Source organism: Chinchilla lanigera, unplaced genomic scaffold, assembly GCF_000276665.1.
Source record: "Chinchilla lanigera isolate Chin_1 unplaced genomic scaffold, ChiLan1.0 scaffold00167, whole genome shotgun sequence".
Taxonomy (NCBI): Eukaryota; Metazoa; Chordata; class Mammalia; order Rodentia; family Chinchillidae; genus Chinchilla; species Chinchilla lanigera.
The window spans coordinates 690,402-704,226 of NW_004955568.1; the positions used below are offsets into that span (position 1 = coordinate 690,402).

The 13,825-nt window shown below is 37.9% G+C and overlaps 1 pseudogene; it reads left to right on the top strand.

Annotated features, from left to right (window-relative positions):
- The first annotated feature begins 447 nt into the window (after positions 1-447).
- On the top strand, positions 448-1,412 carry LOC102012375 (annotated as a pseudogene).
- The last annotated feature ends 12,413 nt before the right edge of the window (positions 1,413-13,825 follow it).

A 13,825-nucleotide genomic window follows, 5' to 3' on the forward strand; every position in this document is an offset into this window, starting at 1 on the left:
ATTATTCATGAATGAATAAGACCCAGGTTGGACCCTGGGCTGAGGCATTTGTTCTTGTTAGTCATCACCCTAGCTGGATTTAGGACCCCTTTGTCTCCCTACTGCTATAAATATGCTTTAGTGTCTTTATTCTCACCATGCATCATACTGGTAGTGGTAGATTGGAATGAACTCACTAGGATTCCAATAACTTTTCCATATGATTGCAAATATAAACTTCCCAGACTGTGATGAGGACCAGGAAGGGCATTCTATAATGACCAAGTGGGATTCATCACAGGAATGCAGGGATGATTGAACATAGGCAAATCAATTAGTATAATACAGTCTCCTCACTCCCATGCTGCTGCAGCCGGACCCTTTGCTTTCATCTGCACTCTCTGTACCTCCCCTACAAAGGCTAAAAGAAGAAGAAAAAAGAAAAGAAGAAAAAAGAAGAAGAGAAAACCCTACAAAGGCTAAAAGAATAAAAAGGAAAAGAAGAAAAAAGAAGAAGAGAAAATGAAGAAGCAGTCCATGCTGTCACTGATCTGCTCTTGCTTCTACCAGGAACCTTGTAACATTAACTTCTACACTTATGATGGTATGGAAGTGAAGCAAATCAACAAACATGCCTCTGGCCAGGCTTTCGAGCTGATCTTAAAGCCACCATCTCCTATCTCAGAATTCCCTCAAACTTTAGCATCTCCAAAAAAGAAAGACCTGTCCCTGGAAGAGATCCAGAAAACACTGGAGGCTGCAGAGGAAAGAAGAAAGTCACAGGAGGTCCAGGTACTGAAACAGCTGGCAGAGAAGAGAAAGCATGAGCCGGAGATCCTGCAGAAGGCTCTAGAGGAGAACAACTTCAGCACGATGGCGGAGGAAAGGCTGATCCTGAAAATGGAACAAATCAAGGAAAACTGTGAGGCTAATCTAGCTGCCATTACTGAATGTCTGCAGGAAAAGGAGAGGCAGGCTGCGGAGGTGAGCAGGAACAAGGAACTCCAGGTTGAACTGTCCAGCTGAAGCGATGGAGGGTATGGCACCCCCCACCAATAGTAAATCCCCCCTGCCTATATTATAATGGGTCATGTGATATCAGTATGGGAAATGTGTGACATGGTTCAAAAAGAACTCATTATAAAAGACAAAAAACAGAATCAAAAATTTAAAATATCAGTGGGGTCTCTTTGCAAAATGTTTTGCTTGATGTTTAAAAATACTTTGGATCTTATTTTGTAAATACTTATATTTTTGTTAAAAAATTCAAGTATTACATTATGCAAGTTATTTCATAATCTTACATGTCCTGTAATGGGTTTTTGATGTGTGTTTCCACTCAAATAAACTTGCTAGGTCTGTCTGTTCTTTTTGAAGCTCCCCATGTCTAACACAATTCTCTACCTTTTTCATTCAACAGAAAATGAGGTCAGCAGACAGTTTATGGTGCTAGAAACCCATCATTGCCTAGTGACTGAGGTGACTTTGTAATCTCTGAGCTTGACTGAGACCGTACCTACATCACAGGTATTATAACTCCATGTGAGCCTCCACATTTGTTTGTTGATAATCTACTTATTGTCTAGAAACTACAAAACCAGTCTGAGATAAACAACCAAAGATAGCAATTACTTCTGCTTTTACTGGATTACTTGCTACAAATATGCTTTGGCATTAGAAAGGGATGGATGAGAAGACAGATCTGAGATCAATCTGGGTAGAAGCAAAAAGTTGAACTTTTTACAGTGCTGCACACAAATCCATATCCCAGTGATTCAAGCAGCCATGACACTGCTCTCTGTACAGTGGGCTTTCTTCTCTAGTTTAAGTTCTTTTGATGGAATGAATTAATTAACATGTCAAGTGGCTTATTTGTGGATGCCATGATTGATGATGTTCCTTTTATGCTTTTACTTATAGTACGAGTAAATGATGCTACTGAATATTTTTCCACTTGGAAACTGTGAGCTAGTTGTTGCATTAAAACACAAACACACACAAAAGCAAAAACACTGTGGACTTTCACGCAAGTTGATCTTTCTTCCCAGTGTGAGGCAATCCTGCCTGTTAAGAAAAAAAATCACTCCATCTGTGAAGCTGACACAGTTATGGGGTTGGGGGCTAAGCAGGGCATTTGTGACAACTAAGAGAATCACCAGAAACCCACAATAAGTACCTGTCGCAATTTTGAAGTTGTTTCTCTCCCAACTCCCAACTCCCAACTCCTGAAGGTTGCTGCTGGTATATTTACTCTTCATTAGTGCTGTTTTCCTGTATGTCATTGTGAGCAACCTATGATTAATAAAGAATTGGAGTTCTGAAGTAAAAATAAAATACATATAATACACCATATAAACAGAGGCAAAGACAAAAATCATATCATCATCTCAATAATGCAGAAAAAGCTTTTGACAAAGGCCAACACCCACTTTGATAAAAAAAAAATCTACAGAAAATCAGAGTAGAGGGTCTATCTCAAATGGATAAAAGTGATCTATGACAAACCAACAGGCAACATCATACTAAATGGACATAAACAGAAAGCTTTCACTGTAAAATCAGGAACAAGACAAGAAAGTCCACAATCACTAGTCCTATTCCATATAGTTACAGAAACACTAGCCAAAGCAATTAGATAATACAAAGAAATAAAAGGACTAAGGATAGGAAGGGAAGAAGTGAAATTATCATTATTTGCAGATGGCACAATACTCTACACAGAAGACTCCAAAAACTACACCAAAAGACATCTAGATTTAACAATGAAATTCAGTAGCACAGTTTAATGCAAAGTCAGCGCTTGAAAAACAATAGCCTTCCTGTACACAAAGAACAAACACCCTGAGAGAAAATTATGGAAGCCACACCCTTCACAATAGCATCCAAAAAATGAAATACTTAGGAATTCATTTAAAAAAAGAAGTAAAGGATCTGTACATTGAAAATCACAGTATTCTAAAAGAAGAGATTGAAGAGGATATTAGCAAATGGAAAGATAGCCCTTGCTCATGGATAGGAAGAACCAACGTAGTGAAAATGGCCATGCTCCTAAATTGTTATACAGATTTAATGGAGTCCCAGTCAAAATACCACTAGTATATCTCACAGAACTAGAGAAAATATTCATAAAATTCATCTGGAATCAGAAGAAACCTAGACTTCCAGGGCAGCAAAGGCATCTTAATAAGAAATATCTTATTTCCATGACAAATAATAAGCAAAGGCAAAGACATTCCAGGGCAGCAAAGGCAAGGCAGGGGGCGTCACAATCCCTGACTTGAAATTATACTACAAAGTTACCATGATAAAAACAGCATGGTACTGGGAACAAAAAAGAGTCCTGGAAAAAGGGAACAGATTAAAAGATGCAGAAACAATTGGAAACATACTTAGCCACCTTATCTTTGAAAAAGGTTCCAAATATTTTCAGTGGAAGAAGGACAGCCTTTTTAATAATTGGTGCTGGAAAAACACATGCTGAAGATTAAAAAGCAGACCCATATCTTTCACCATGCACTAAACTAAAATTGAAATGGATCAAAGATCTAAATATTAAAATGGAAACATTTAATCTGATGCAAGATAGAATAGGTAGAATTCTCGAAGACCCTGGTGTATGCAAAGACTTTATGAACAAAACCACAATCACACAGGAATTATCACAAAGAATCAACAATGGGGATTTCATCCTATTAAAAAGATTTGCATCACATGAGAAACTGCTAATAGAGTGCCAGCATTATCATTTAATTGTAGGTACTGTTTAATTTCTTTTTAAATTTCCTCTGTGACTTATTGGTTTTTCAGGAGGATGTTGTTTAATTTCCATGTAAGTTTTGTGGTTTCTTTTGCTGTTGAGTTCCAACTTCACTGCACTGTGGTCAGATAGTATGTGTGGGATAATTTCAATTCCTCTACATCTTAAGCATGTTTTGTGGGCTGATATGCATTCTATTTTGGAGAACATGCCATATACAGCTGAGAAGAATGTGTATCCTGATGTTGTGTAGTGGAACACTCTGTAGACATCTCCTAAGTCCATTTGTTTACACACTTAGTTTAATTCTGATATTTCTTCATTGAATTTTTGTCTAGTTTGTCTAGCTTATTGTGACAGTGGGGTATTAAGATTCTCCATTACAGTTGTGTTAGTGCTTAGTGATTTTTCATGTCTGTTAATATTTGTTTTATGTAGTTGTGTGCACTGGCATTTGCTTTATTTATGATTGTTATCTTGTTTTCTTGGAGTCTTCCTTTAACAAATATGAAGTGACCTTCTTGTCTCTTTTGATCAGTCCTGACTTGAAATTCACACTGTCTGCAAATAGAATAGCTCTTTCTCCTTTTTTTCTTGGATCCTGTCTTATGGGTAATGTTTTCCACCCTTTGACTTTCAGTCTGTGAATTTCATCTTGAGTTAAATATGACATTTGAATGCAGCATATTGTTGGACTTTCTTGATCTATTCTGCCAGTCTGTTTCTTCTGATGAACTGAGACCATTTATTACATTGGATATAATAGGTATGTATTGGCTTATCTTTCTCATATTATTTTCCTGTTGTTGGTTCCTTGTCTTTCCCCTTTGTTTAGTTGCTTGATCTGCCTGGTGTTTTTTTTCTATTGGTTTTCTTGTGCTTGTGGTCTTTGTTTTCTCTTACTAATATATCTTTGAGAGCATTTTGGAGAGTTGGTTTGGTGGTGATGAATTTCTTCAGTTCTTTGTCATGGAAATGTCTTATTTCTCCATTGATTTTGAATGATAGTTTTGCAGAGTACATCGATGTGGTTCAGAGGTTGTTTTCTTTTAGGGGTTGAAATACATCACTTTAAGCTCTACTTGATTTGAGGGTTTGTGTTGAGAAGTCTACTGTGATTCTGATGGGGTTTCCTTTCTAGGCGATTTGCTTCTTTTCTTTAACTGTTTTTAATATTCTGTTCTTGTGCTAAATTTCTGGGATCTTGATTATCATATGCTTTCATGTAGATTTATTTTGGTCATGGCTGTTTGGAGTTCTCTATGCTTCATTTATTTGTACATCAGATTCTTTATCCATGTTTGGGTCAAGACCATAATCTTAAGTGAAATAAATCAGACACACAAGTTTAAATATTGCTTTGTTTCCCTTGTGTGGGAAACAACCCAAAGTGTAAATAAGGTGCATAATGGATGACATATATTGTGAAGTAGGAACAACATGTTCAAATGGGAATGGTAACAAAGGAGAGAGAAGGGGGAAAGGAAGGAATGAAAAGCAGATTGGAAGGAAAAAATGGAAACAAGGCTTTTGTAAATGGGGAAGGGTTAAAGGGAGGGGAATGGGAAAAAAGAAAAGAATTAAGTTACATGATGTTCAGGTATTCCCTATGATATATTCCCTATGATGAATTTGCATATTATGTATGACAAATATGAACTAGGTGTAGCTATTCTGTTTGCAGACAATGTGAACTTCAAACCAATAACAATCAAAAGAGATAAAGAAGCTCACTACATACTTGTCAGGGGAAAACTGCAAGAGGATGAGATAACAGTCATGTATGTGCCAATAACAAACATGTATGTGCCAAATATTGGAGCTCCAAATTATATAAGACAAATCTTAACAGGCATGAATACTCGTATAATTAATATGAGGTCCCCTATTGTAACAGGGGACCTCAACACCCCAGTGACAACTGTAAATAAACTGTAAACACACAGCAGCACAACTGTTACAATGTCTGAAAGAAAGAGCTACTTCCACAATTTGTTCACATCTGTAGATATTCATAATGCAAGGTCAGTTAGTATCTGTGAGACATCACAGCTGTAATGTTCATAAAGCAGGGACTTACTGTACATATTTGCAGGTCCTAAACACTAACCTAAGGGAGGTCCTGTAAACTGCTCTTTTGATCTGTCTCTCTCCCTGTCCTCCCCCCACTGAAGAGCATAGACTAGGTCTATCTGATTTCATGGCTCCCCTCTTTTGAGTGGTTGGGTTCTAAACTGTGTAGGTTCAAGTGGTCACTCAGGTGATAATTGATATTATACACAGGACTTGATGAAGCCTATGAACTCAAACTGACCGTCCTGGGTCCCAGGGCCATTTATTGAGCCTCACCTATAGATATTCCTTCCTCTTGGGGCTCCTTCTCTAATCTTGCTATCTTTCTCCCCTCATCTTATTTAGTTTCAGCATTCTTATGATAATTTTTACTTCAAGTTTATTTCCTTATCTGAAATGGTATGTGACCTGTAGTTGCTAAATGACTTCTCACTGTGAAGCTTTTGTTTGCCAGGAAACTCATACCTTTTGTGATGTGTGTTAGTGAGAATGTATGGGGAGTTAGAGACAGAGGAAGGGACTGAAGGGACCATGAAGAGCTCAAGATTTTAAAGCTAGGTCCTGCCTGGACTAATGGCAGCAGAGGGACCCAGAATCCCACCTCTCCCAGACTAATAGTGGCTTAGATGTGTCTGAGTTACTTTTCTTGTTGCTGAGACAAAATATCCAACTCCCAAAGTTAAAGAAGGAAAGCTTTGCCATAGATCATAGTTGTAGAGGTTTCATTTTATACTTGGCTGGCCAAAAGGCAGGGTGACATGACAGAGGGGCACTGCAGAGCAGGCAGGCAGAAGACAGCATACAGCAAGCAACAAGCAAAAAGCTACAGCACAAGCCCTCTTTCTGCCACTCATATTTTATCCACCCAGGGTGGGGCACCCTTAATCCTGCCCAGAACTATATCAAACCTATCAGTGACCGATTTAATAATCACTTATTCTTAATCCCAGCATCACACACTGTAGATCCAGCCACCTCTGAAAAAGCCTTGCCTATGAGTGCATGAAGCTTTGGGGGGACATCTAGATGCAAACCATAACAGATGGTCTTTCCAGTTTGACCTCTTTCCCTAGGGATTAGTCCTAGTCTCAGTTCTTAGATGGCCACCCATCAGGCTCTTCGTCCATTAGACTTTCCTCAGTTCTTTGCAAATGAGCAAGCTCCATCTGCTCTATTTGCAGTGGATGGGAGAAAAAAATTTGTCAAAACTCTACAGCCCTTTCCCCCTGGGTAGTGGGTTACAACTAAAGACCATTTGTCAAATTATTCAACTCTGTTAGCCAGAGTCCCCAGGAGGCAACTATGCAAGAAAATTTATCAGAGTTTTATTGAAGGGAGCACTTACTACCCCTCCTTAGGCATACATTGATGTTAACAGAACTAAAGAAGATAGTACAGGATATGATTGACCACTTTAATAAACAATTAGAGATTATGAAAAGGAATCAAGCAGAAATTCTGGAGATGAAAAACATAATTGAAAGCCATTCCAACAGACATGATCAGTCAGAGGAGAGGCTGTCAGAATTTGAGGGCAAGAATGATGCAGTAAATCAGTTACTCAGTAATATCCTAAAAGAAACCACAACAGATAGATTCAAGAGTTCCTATGTAACTCTAAAAGAACATGTTTAAGAGTTGGAGATGCCAAGGAGAGACTGGAGAAATAAATTAAATGCTTAGAAAATTTATTTTTTAAATTACATCCAGGATATATATTACATTTTTATTTTTTATTAAGTTTATTGGTACATTATAGATATATATGATCATATTCATCATAGGGAATATATACCTATATATGACATACTTTGATTTCTCTTTTTTCCCCAATCTCCTCTCCTCCCTTCAGCCCCTCTTCCCGTATTTACAAAACATTTTTTTCCATTTTAACCTTTTTCCCCCTTCCCCTTTCTTTGTTCCTCTTTCCTTTTGAACAATTTCTTCCCATTTCACAACATCTATTATACATTTTGGTCCTTATTTACTCTTCCAGTTTTTCACAACAGGGAGAAATGTAACACTTACACATGTCAGTCTAATTTATTTCACATAAGAGTATGGTCTCAAGTTGCACCCATTTACATAGAAAAGTCTCAAGTCTATCCTTCTTTATGGCAGAGTAGTACTCCATTGTATACAAAAAAATCTTTTTTATCAATTCCTTGGTTGATGGGCATTTGGGCTGTTTCCAAGATTTAGCTATTACAAACTGTGCTGCTATAAACATGGGTATGCATATATCACTGTAATATGATGTTTTTAATTCTTCCAGGCATAGAAAATTTATATACCAAAATCATTGCACAAAACTTTCCAAACCTAGAGAATAAAATGGAACCTAGGTGTTATGGTTGATACATTGTGTAACCTTGAGGAGTCTAGAAGCTTAACTAAGTAACTCAGCAGTTCTACATACTGGGGTGGAAAGGACATGGCCTTCCTACTCTAGCATGTTGTTCATTGTCCCAATGTGAGAAGTTTAAAAATTCAACTAAGTGATTCAGCAGGGGCCAGGGTCCTTACTTGATAAACATCCTCTGCTTGTAGAAGAGAAGAGCGTGGAGATAGTGTGGGTGTGGGTGTGGGTAGATAACCAATATGCAACATAAGGGAAGAAAGAGGTTTGCTTTGCCCTCCCCCACTTTTGCTTTTGCTGCTTTTGCTGTCTTCTGCTGCCTTGAGCTGTTGCCCCTGTGCCATGCCACCCTGCCTTGGAGTCAAGTGATTATGGACTGAAACCTCCACAAACTCTGAGATAAATAATCCTTTCCATCCTTAATTTTGGGTGTCAGATATTTTGTCTCAGCAATGACAGAAAAAACCAAGACACTAGATAAATGAGGTTTCCTAAAGAAACCAAAATATATATGATGAAAAAACAATCTCTCCATGACCTATCACAGTCAAAATTCCACAAATTCAGAAAAAAAGAGAGAATGTGAAAAGCTATTAGAAAAAAACATCAGGTAACTTATAAAGACAAGCTAACCAGAACAACAGCAGATTTCTCAATATAAGTCTTAAAGGCCAAGAGAGCTTGGAATGAAGTTTTTTAAGTCATAAAAGAGAACAACTGCCAACCTAATATTTTGCACAGTTATCCTTCAAAATTGATGGAGAAATAAAAATCTTCTATGACAAAGAATATAAAGAAATTCATGACCACTAAATCATCAATTCAGAAAATACTCAAGGGAATTCTGACACTGGGGCCAACTAACCAAAGAGCCCAAAGGAAAGAATACGTTTATCTGGGAGAGTAGTTAAATAAAAATTAAGGCACGCACCCTGTGCCGAGTGAGCGAGTGCTCCAAGAGCGGCTGGTCCTGTGATTCGAGTTTGTGCTTTATTCACATGGCCATGGTTCCCAGCTGAAACTTGTGGAGAGAACCAGGTATTTCCCATCTACTTCCTGGGGGCAGAGCAGGCGACCCAGGAATCCGCTGCTATTACAGACTGAGTCTCTGCCCTCCATGCACCCATGGCAGACAGGAGGTACACACTCAGAAGCCCCAGGGACTGCTCTAGCTGGGGGGGGGCATGTGGCCCCTCCCTGAACACGCCCTGCACCAAGTGAGCAAGTGCACTAAGAGCTGCTGGTCTGGTGGTTCGAGTCTGTGCTTTACTTGTGCCTGGACCCCTTAGGGGATTGCAGGCATGGGCAGTCTGTGATTACGCCCATCTGGCCTGCATCTGGTTCCTATATGTGTCCTGAACTGACTGGAGACACAGAATCAGGTGGTTCACAAACTGTCGACCCTGCAGTTTGTGTCTGGGTTTTGCATGTACCCTGAACTGCCTGGGGACATAGGTCCACTGGACCGGGATTGTCACACCAGTGCAACATGAGTCTGGGCCATGCACATGCCCTCAACTGCAAGGGGACGCTGGATGAGACAGTTTGCCATCAGCTGACACCAATGCCCGTGTCTGAGACCTGGGATAACTAGATACAAATCAACAACTGCCAGAAAACCCAAGACTAAGTAGCGCATCTCAGAGGTCACTCAGGGGCAAACCTGACCAATAGGAAAACTAGGGACACTAGTGGCCTTTGCTGTGCAGCTACTGAAGAGGGAAACTGAGCTTTCTGCATCTGGTAGCAAACATGACAAAACGAAGGACTAAAACACAATCCCAGAACTCCACCCCACTCAGAACAAGTCCAGGAGATATCAACATAGGAGAATGTGGTAAACACATGCCTGAAATAGCTGAAATGATTGCAATGGAAGTAAAGAAACAACTCCATAAGGCCATAGGAATGATGAGATCAGAAATAATCTCTCAGGCAAAAAAGGAAATCACAATAAAACTGAAGGAACTGCTCAAATATTCTGAAGAAGAAACATATAAGAAAATAGAAGAGGGGCTGGGGATTTAGCTCAGCGGCAAAAGCACCTGCCTGGCAAGCGCAAGGTTGTGAGTTCGGTTCCCGGTACCGGAGGAAACCCCCCCCCCCAAAAAAAAGAAAATAGAAGAACAAAGGCAATGGACAGAAGCGTTAAGAGAAGAATATAGAAAGGACTTAGAATGCATGAACCAGATTCAAGAGACTTCCAGGAAAACAAATCTTCCATTGAAAGCTACCAAAACCACATGAAAGAAGCTGAAGATAGAATCTCAGACTTTGAAGACAGCATGGCAGCGAGTGACCATGAAAGAAAGGATCTTGTAAAATCAACAAGGATCCAGGAAAAGTCAATTCAACAGCTGCAAGATGAGGCAAAGAGGAATAATGTACGACTTATAGGAGTCAATGAAACAGCAGGAGGCAACACAACTGACTGAAAAACAATATTTGCAGAAACAATAGCAGAAAATTTCCCAAGTATGGAAATAGAAACTGATATACACAAAAATGAGGCATACACAACCCCAACCAACCACAACCAAAATAAAACTACACCCAGACATATAACAATCAACTTCCCAGATCTCCAGCAAAACAACAGAATATTAAAAGCTGCTAGAGAAAAGAAACAGATTATCTATAAAAGAAAGCCCATCAGAATCACGGCAGACTTCTCAGCACAAACCATCCAATTGAGAAGAGCTTGGAGTGAAGTATTACAGGTCCTGAGACAGAACAGCTTCCAATCAAGACTGATGTACCCTGCCAAACTATCCCTCAAATTCAACAGAGAAATAAAATATTTTCATGACAAAGAACAATTGAAGAACTTCATGAGTGCCAAGCTAGCATTACAAAGAGTACTAAAAGATATTCTAGACAGAAAAAAATCTGACTGCAATTTCAAGAACAACAGTAGAAATGAAATGTCAAGAAAAGCAAGCAAGTAAACAGATAGAAAAAGTAGGACACCAAGTAAATAACATGACACAAGTAATAACACAAGTAAATAACATGACAATGATAAATCAACACATATTGATTGTAACTATAAGTGTAAATCTCAATTCCCCAGTCAAAAGAAACAGATTGGCAGAGTGAATTAAAAAACAAAATCCAATGATATACTGAATACAGGAAACACATTTCACTCAAAAGGAAACCCACAGACTAAAGGTCAAAGGATGGAAAACAATCCTCCATGCAACAGGAACCCAGAAAAAAGCAGGTCTAGCATCAATAAAAGAGCAGGAGGCAACATGAATGATATAAAAGGAAAAAAAAAAGAAAACTACCCAAGCATGGGATAAGAACCTGACATACAGTCAGTGAGGCATATAGAACTCCAATTAGCCCTAATCAAAATAAATCAACACTCAGAAGCATAATAATCAAGATTCCAGAAATTCAGCAAAGGAACAGAATATTAAAAGCTGTTAGAGAAAAGAAACAGAGAGAGAAATAAGATACTTTCATGACAAAGATCAACTGAAGAAATTCATGACCACCAAACCAACCCTACAAAGAGTATGGAAAGATGTTCTACAAAGAGATAAAAATAACCACAATTTTAAGACCAACAATAGAAAAGAATCACCAAGAAAGGTAAGCAATTAAACAGAGGGGGAAAGTGCAGAACTAACAGTGGGAAAATAACATGACAAAGATAAATCAGCACATATCAGTAATAAGCATTAATATAATATTGTTTTTTTTTTGTTTTTTTTGGTTTTTCTCTGGTACTGGGAACCGAACTCACAACCTTGCGCTTGCCAGGCAGGCGCTTTTGCCACTGAGCTAAATCCCCAGCCCCAATAAGCATTAACATAAATGGCATTAATTCACAAATCAAAAGAAACAGACTGGCAAAGTGGATCAAGAAGCAAAATCCAACAACCTGCTCTATACAAGAAACACATTTAATTCAAAAGGAAATTCACAGAGTGAAAGTCAAAGGATGCAAAACAATACTCCATGCGACAGCAACCCAGCAAAAAGCAGAGGTAGCTATTCTGTTTGCAGACAATGTGAACTTCAATCCAATAATGATCAAAAGAGATAAAGAATGTTACTACATTCTTGTTAGGGGAAAACTGTGAGAGGAAGAGATAGCAATCATAAATATATATGTAACAAATGTAGGAGCACCCAATTATATAAGGCAAATTTTAACAGACATAAAAAATCAAATAAGCAATAACACAATTGTAACACGGGATTTTAACACCCCATTGTCACAAGGAGATTGATCAACTAGACATAATTCAGCAAAGAAATATTGAAACTAAACCAATCATGTGAATAAATGGACTTAGTAGACCTTTACAGAATATTCCACCAATCAACATCATAATATGCATTATCTCAACTGCACAAGGGGTGCTCTCTAAAATAGACCATATACTAGCACATAGAACATGCTTAAGTAAATACAAAAGAATTTAAATTATCCCATGCATATTATCAGACTATAGTGTAGTGAAATTAGAAATTAATGACAAAAGAAATTGTAAAAACTCCATAAACACATGGAAACTAAATAACATCCTCATGAACAACCAATGAGTCACAGAACAAATTAAGAAAGAAATTAAACAATATTTACAATCAAAGGAAAATGCTGATACAAACTACCAGAACCTGTGGGATGCAATGAAAGCAGTCCTCAGAGGGAAAATTATAGCAGTGGATTCACATATCAGGAAAACAGAATGAACACAAATAAACAACCTTATGCTGCACCACAAACTTCTAGAAAAAGAAGAACAAGTTAATCTTAAAACCCAATGAAGGGAGGAAATTACAAAGACTTAATGAATCAAAAGGTTGGTTCTTTGAAAAAATAAATAAAATTGCTAAACCCCTACCCAACCTTGTCAGAAAAAGAAAGAAAAAGCTCAAATCCACACAATAAGGAATAAAAAGGGTGAAATCACTGCAGATCCTGTAGAAATTCAGAAGATCATCAATACCTACTTTGAAAATCTTTACTCTCAAAGGATGGAAAACACAAAAGAAATGGACAGATTCCTAAATACATACAAATTGCCAAAACTGAATCAAGAAAATATAAAATTCATGAATAACCCAATATCACACAATAAAATGGAAAATGTAATAAAAAACTAACCAACAAGGAAAAGTTCAGGTCCTGATGGATTCACAGCTGAATTCTACAAGAAATTTAGAGAAGATTTAATGCCAGTTCTTCTCAAACTGTTTAATGAAATAGAAAGACAAGCAATTCTCCCCAACTCATTCCTGGAGGCAAGTATTAACCTCGTACCAAAACCAGAGAAAGACCCTACTAAAAAAGAGAACTACAGGCCAATTCTCCTAATGAACATAAATGCAAAAATTCTCAATAAAATACTAGCTAATAGAATGCAGCAAATCATCAAAAAGATAATACACCATGACCAAGTGGGATTCATCCTAGGGATGCAGGGATGGTTCAATATATGCAAATCAATAAATCATATCAACAGAGCCAAAGATAAGAATCACACGATCATCTCAATAGATACAGAAAAAGCTTTTGATAAAGTCCAACACTTATTCATCATAAAAAACCTACAGGAAATTGGAATACATGGACTTTTTCTCAATCTGGTAAAAGCCATTTATGACAAACCAGGCCAGCATCATACTAAATGGAC